A 7,115-nucleotide genomic window follows, 5' to 3' on the forward strand; every position below is an offset into this window, starting at 1 on the left:
TTCAAATCCACAAGGATAAAGATAGGAGAATTTGGGGGGAATAATTGCTCTGCATACGTGTGGAAAAATTCCAGCTTGAATCGTTATTTGTTTGTTCTTGCACACAGAAGCTAGGAAAATTGGAGTCACAATTCAGTGTCAGGTTGCACTGAAAAATGAGAAAGCTAGGAAGAGTGCTGGGAACAAAGCCTAAATCTTTATTTAGTTTTTAACAATATACCCCAAAGCATTAGGTGTGGATAGTTGATCAGGGATCTGGAACAAAGTCTTACTGTTGTATAGATCTCTGCATGGGGGAGTATCTATGACAGGCTGAGGACTTGCTGTGGCCTGGTGTGTGGCCTGAACCTTTCTTAGCTGCGAGTACGCTATTATTGGAGCAATCATTGTCAATGCTCTTTTGCACAGAGTCGTGCACAGGGTGATTGGATGCTGATAATTGACCGTTGCGTATGCTTCTGCATCGTGGGGAAGGGGTTAATCTGTCAAATACAGAATATATGAATATATGACATCTTTAAATGAGCTACCCAAAACTCCAGTATGCCAGTCATTATGTCATTATGCTGTCTGCTTAGAAAGCGGCTGCTGGGTTTACACTAATGCTATATCTTATGTTAAAAACCATAAGACAGACTACATTCAAATAATGAGATTTATTAAAAAATAAAAGGTTATGTTTTGGTTTATATTCTGTTTATGTCTTTAGGGTTTGAATGTGCAAGGTTTTCTCTGCAGGCATGACAGATGGAATTTTTTTCCCCTTGCTGAAAACTGAGAGTCAGCCATGTCACTCCAGGACCTGGAGCTTTAACGGAAGAAGGAGAAGAGAAATATTTGAGACTCCTAATTAAATTTTCAAGAGTTTACCACACTCTGTTTTCTATCATCTCCACTCTTCTAACAGGTTAATTTTCAGGCATAAACTTTTCCACCTTATCCACGTCCTTTCTTTTCCAGGTCAATTTATTATAATGTATTTACATTATAATAAAACCTCGTCTGCTCTAAGCTTTTCAAATCCTTGCTCTAATCATCTCCAATCCTTCCTACTCTGGATTTCCTTTTCCCCAAGTCCCAGACCCTGAATTTCTGTGTTGTTCACCCTCTGGCCCCTGTCTCGGAGCTCTCTGTCCATGTATTGTTGCGCTCTCCTACTTCAAAAGCAAGGCTGCCCCTCCTGCCTTCCCAGTAGCTGTTCACTCCAGCTACTTCCTTCCCATTCGCTGCTGAGCCTTGCTGGGCAAAGTCTTTGTGACTTTCTTCCTACAGACGTAGGGCCTTGGTTCCTGCTTCTGATGAAGTCTTAACCATCTGGGCTACACAGTGAACTTACAAAAATTCTGAACGAGAAGGATCCTGAGCTTGTAAAAATAGGATACACACAGGAAAAAAACTGCATGGGAGCCCTTCGTTGTTACGTGCTGCGTGTTTTTTATTCAATAGACTAGCTGACATTTCAGGTTAGTTTTGACCTATCAGGCCTTCAGTGAGAAATAATTTAAGTTCTATTCTATCAGTTATATTCCTTTGGAGCGTTAAAAATGAAGATAGATTTGAACACTAGGATCCTCAACAGGCCAAAAAAGATGTAGACTCATTAAATCTATGGGCAAATGCTTCTTAAGACTCCTCTGCTTTGCTAAGAAGGCTGTCACGTGTGAACAAGAAAGTTAATGCATGCAGAGAGGAACAGAAAAACACTGGCTCTAGTAATGGAGATTGTTACAGAACATAATTGAACACTGACTGCAGCAAAGCTAAAAGGAGACTAGGAGACTTGCATTACAATCACATAAAATCTTTATTTTTCCCCCTAACCTCTGATTTCAGCTGTCTGACTAAGAGCAGGTGCTGGGCAATAGCTCAATTTCAACAACCCATGGCAGCTGAAAGAGTAGATGCAATTGTGCTGTATCCAGCAAAACTGAAAATTACTTTAAGGGGAAGAATGCAAATGTTTTAAGACAAAAAATCTTCATTCATCTGCAGAAGGAAGCGTAAAATTAGCACAGCCGCATAACTCTTATTCCTCTTTATATTAAAGCAGTAATAAGTGCTTGATAATTCACTGTTACCTATATATTTTAGTATCTTTCTAGTGATACCTTTTTTTAAACTGCATTGCGTTGTGAAAATACAGGAAGTGGAGTTTGTTAACAATTAAAATGTTAGAATTAAAAAAAGCCTTCCGGATAATGTTTCCAAAGCCTGAAAATGTCTCTGAACCATTTGGCTTTTCAGCAACCCATGGACCTTCCCTCCAGTAATCAACGGTTAAGCGTTTGACCTCTCGTCCTGCACCTCTTCTGACCTGTCTAGAAGCTCTAGTGGCAAAGTTGGAATTAATAGAGAGCTACCGTGTTCTTACCACCTGAAGGCCTAAGTATCCATTTGTTAATGGCAGTGTTGTACCACTGTAACATCAGTGAAACCGACTGTATTTTCGCACATAAACCATTAATTGCTCAGACTAGCAATTAAAAGAATTAGAGTTAAAAACTGTTGTTGCAGTAAGAGTTGGACATTCTGATTCAGGCACTGACAAGATCCTTTCACTTGGATTTTCCTAGGTGGAAGACTGAATGCGTTTATGAAAAAAACATCTTTTCTGGCTGCGTGTCCCATAGGCTTATTAAGTGCTTTCCAGTATTTTTATTTGGATCTTCTGATCCATTTATTGTTGTAACTCATGCAGTCCCTTCTATTTTTCTGGTGGCTGGAGAAGAGACTCCAGTATTTGTATTTATATGATGTCTTTTAAAAGTTTATCAACCTTTGTTAAGCTTTGTTACTTTGTTAACCAGAAGAGCACTAACCAGAAATGTACTTCCTCCCTTGTGAAGTAATTATCCCACATTAGGAGATCCTACAGTCTGGGAGAGTTTCGACAATTGATCTCTCATGCAAACAGCTAACCCCCTTTAGAAACCTTGGGCTTTGCTGTCTCTTGTTTAGGAGAAAAGTTGTTTTAAATGTTGGAGCTCTAGAGAGTGTTGGGATTTCTAAAGGGTGTATCTCTTTGGAAAAGAGAATCTGCCAAAATGCTCTCTCAGAATGCAGGTGCAGCAGCTCAGGTTCAAGCATGTGTCAGCAATGTGAGAGTCCAGGACTTAGAGGAGGTATTTTAATTACTGGCATGTGCTAAAGCCTGTGCTCTTGTGTCTGTGTCACCCATGGTTCCTGGGTGGTGGTAGAACAAGAATGTCGGCACATGCTTTAACCACAGCTGAATTTTGCTGTGTTAATGCATGCCATATAATTTCCTTTTCATTTGCAATTGATTTATAAATAAAAGAATATATTCTCTGTCCACTGACCACTTAAATCTCAATCTGGGATTTTAGAGTCAAATGAAGTTCTTCTGTGCTTTATGCTCATTAATAAAAATTTTGTGGGCTAATTTGTGTCTTCAGTGAATCTTGTATAAATTCATAATCTTTGATGTTATGTTGTTGAGGCAGAACTTGTTGCAAATATTGTGCAATGCCGCAGTTTTTAATTCCATAACAATATTAACTCTGTTTTGGACAGACTATTGTTAATGTTTAGATACTATAGCACAGATGCTTTCATAAAACTATGTGTGTGTTGCTGGAAAGGGGAACAAGAAGTGCATTTCCAGTCTTCAAAAGTATTTAGAAACTAGGCAAAAGTGTCCTTACTTCCCCCCCAAAGATGCAAAATCAGAAAAGGCAAAAGAAGCACACAAGCAAGTTTTGCTTTGATGACGTGAACGAAGAGTGGAAGCAATCATAAGACATTAGGCAGTGTTGAGCTCAGGACTGGTGGATAGACTGTAAATATAAATCCTAGCTCAGCGTCTGCAAAGTGGACAGGTGTTATGGCCTCCAGTCCACTGATTCCCAAAATAAGACGTGGAAGATTGCTGATCCATGAAGCTCCATGGACCCTCAAAGCGTAAACAATTATGAATTTGTTGGTTAAGAGTTTGGTAATGGTAAATGGTAGTCTGAGAAATTTTAAGAGTTGGTGATAGTCTGTTGGTACAAACCCTTTTCGTTAAATGCTAATGTCATTCGTCAGGAAATTATGGTTTGTCTATGACTTGAGGATTTGGTGGTTCTTCCATCTGAGTTGTAGCTGAGAGCGAGCTGTATTTCTTTCCTGGCACTGTATAATACCAATGTGAACAAGTAGTGTCTTTTTTTTTGTATGTGTAAATATAATTTACATATCTTAAATCATCCAGTTGTGTCTCGTTACAAACCATTGGCTGTGAATCTAAAGAAAGGACCTGTACTCATTATTTAAAATTTTGTCTTCAACATGATGGCTGGAGTTGTTTTTTTTTGGTAACTTCTACTGTATTACAACAGGGGAGAAAATTATGGAACACTTACTGTTCAGGACAAAGAAGAAGATGTAAGATGCCAATTAAGAAATTTAAGGTAAATGTTTCTTGGAGAAACTTCATTTTGCTCCTTTGCTTATGCATGTGAAAATTAAAACATCTTTCTTCGTGAAATAGTACATTGCAGGGTAATGTGGGTTTTTTTTATTTCTCAAGCGTACTGTAATCCACACTCTGCTGAAAGCCTGATTAAATTTTGTAGTAAATTCTGCTTTCTTCAGTCTTTACAGTAGTTTCTGTGACAGTCTGAAAGACATTAAAATGAGATTGATATACATTGTATGTATAAAGTTTTATGTTATATTTTATTGTAACTTAAAATTTTGCATTTGTTTGCTGCATTTTGAGCCATGACTAGATAACTTCCATCTAACAGGAAAATTCTGAGAATTTTTGTTATTGGGAAATGGAACAATTCAAGATTTGGGGAAGGTATGGAAGGAATTTGGGTGGGAAAAGTAAGAATCTAAGATAAACGTTGAAGAGCCAGCAGTGAAAAAAAGTAATAGTTTGATGATAATTGATAAAACAGTCATTTTAGGTTTGGGCAGAGTTTTATTTATATTACACATGTGTTTGAATTTTTCTTTTTTGCTTCAGTGAGAGAGGCATGAAATACTGAAATTTGAACTTTGAATTTAAAAGACAGTTAGGAAAAAAAGTGGTTTGAAACAGATTTTATGAGAATTCTGCTTACATAGTTTCTGAGTATGCCAGTTGCATATTTGAATAAACTGACAAAATGCATGTTTAGAATATCAGGTACTGTCACCATGAAAAGTAAAGACGGTGTTTTAGAGGTCTCTCTACCCACTGTAAGTGGTATCCGTATTGTAACTTTTTCAGTTTGAAAGTAAAAAGATATTTCTTTTCATCTTATCCGTTACTATATGGCTGAAAAATTTCAGGCCAAATCAAGCACTCAGTGTTGCTTGTTCAGGAGCGATTGAGGGAATAATGTGAAGAAAGACTGGTATAGGAATCATTGGGGTCTTCAGACTTTTATGCCAGTAAAATATCCCCATTAATGTTGCTGTAACTTACTTCATTTCACATAATGTACTATAAATAGTTTTTTAGACTCATTAATGGCTGTGTTTATTTGCTATTTGTTCTATTGTGCTAGTTTTTGGTAAAGCCCTGCATAAAATTTCAGCTTTCATGCCATCCAATGAAGGATTAAAATATAAATGCTTGCAGGTTCAAAGAATAGAAAGAGACTGTAAAGGGCTTTGTTTAATTAGCGATTTTTATGTCCATTCTCTGATTCCATGGATCTTTATTCATGACACTTCGATAGCTGGCTTCCCAATACGTTTTCTGTAGCCCTGTATACTCTTGTAATTACGCCTTATTGCCACTTGAGGTCAGCAGCTGCCGAGGAAAAGAAGTACATAAACTCTTGCTTCATTGCAATCCGTTTTCATTTGCTTTATTTACAATACTTAAAAATCAATGCATTCTTCAGATCCATATATACATTGTGCAAAACCGTTTCTTTTGAACGCAAAGCAGCTTTAGCAAAAAGTCTTCCTTGCAAGTTACTACAGAGTGAAAATCTAGAATGGCTTTAAGGAGTGTTTATTGGCTTCCCGAGTAGCATTGGGTAATGGCTGTGGCAGAGAAGGGTGTTCTGCACAATGAGATGGTGACGGGGTTTTAGCCTTATCTTTTCGTTCATGCTAAATTAGTGATAATAAATCTGAATGGAATAAGGTATTATTGCTGCAGGGAATATTTTGGGATCCAGAAATGGCAAATATCCTTCCTTTTTATTGCAGTAGTAACCAATGTTCTGTCAAGATGTGGGGAAGATGTTGCCTAAAAGTGATTTCTCCCCCGCCCCCGCCTTTAATCTTTGCTTTAAAAAAAAAAAAAAAAAGATAAAAACCATGAGCTTGGTGCCAAAGCTTGAACAGGATTTGGGAAACAATTGGCTCTGTCATAGGCTTACTGTTGGCTAGTCATTTCCTTAGCTTGAGTCTCAGTTTCCAGTACGTAACTCAAGGAAAGATATTCACTTCTCTGGTAAAGTTTTAGAAGAAATGTTTTGCGATGGGATTTTTTGATACACTATTTCAACAGTGGGAGTGTCAACAGTAGCATCACACCTGAATCTTGGTGGTTCCTTTCCTGAAATTCATACTGTTGTTTCTTGTGAGTATTCTGTTCTTCCTGTCCTAGATAGTCGCGTAACATTGCTAGTAGGCATACCCTGTGTTTCAGAAGTCACCGCTTTTTAATAGTTTACGAAGTTATCCCCATGCATGATTGGCACCAACTGATATTCCTGTCAAACCTTTTATCCAAAAATCCCCCTGCACCAGGCAAATTTAACAAATGATACAGGCAAGGATCGATTTACTGATCACCAAAACGCAGCAGGGGAGATGTAGGCTAAATATTAGGAAATACTTTTTAGCTGTAACACCGATTAAGTCCAAAGAACAAACTGCCAAATGAAGTTGGGTAATTGCCATCACTAGATTTTCCAGGCTATGAGTATGCCTCCATTTAGCAGGCATGGCTTAAAAGCAATGCAGTCGGTTTTGCCACAGTTCAGAACTTGGACTGAATGACTCATAATATGCATGTTTTAGCCCAAATAATTTTTAAAATTTCTTCCCACTTTACCCTAGCTAGGGATAAAGCAGCAGGGATGTCAGCAAAAGAGTAAAATTTTCTCTCGGCTTGTGCCGAGCCTACATGAAGTAAGAAACAAGTTATAGCGAGAGAGAAC

The sequence above is a fragment of the Pygoscelis adeliae genome, unplaced genomic scaffold (assembly GCF_000699105.1).
Source record: "Pygoscelis adeliae isolate BGI_AS28 unplaced genomic scaffold, ASM69910v1 Scaffold399, whole genome shotgun sequence".
Classification (NCBI taxonomy): domain Eukaryota; kingdom Metazoa; phylum Chordata; class Aves; order Sphenisciformes; family Spheniscidae; genus Pygoscelis; species Pygoscelis adeliae.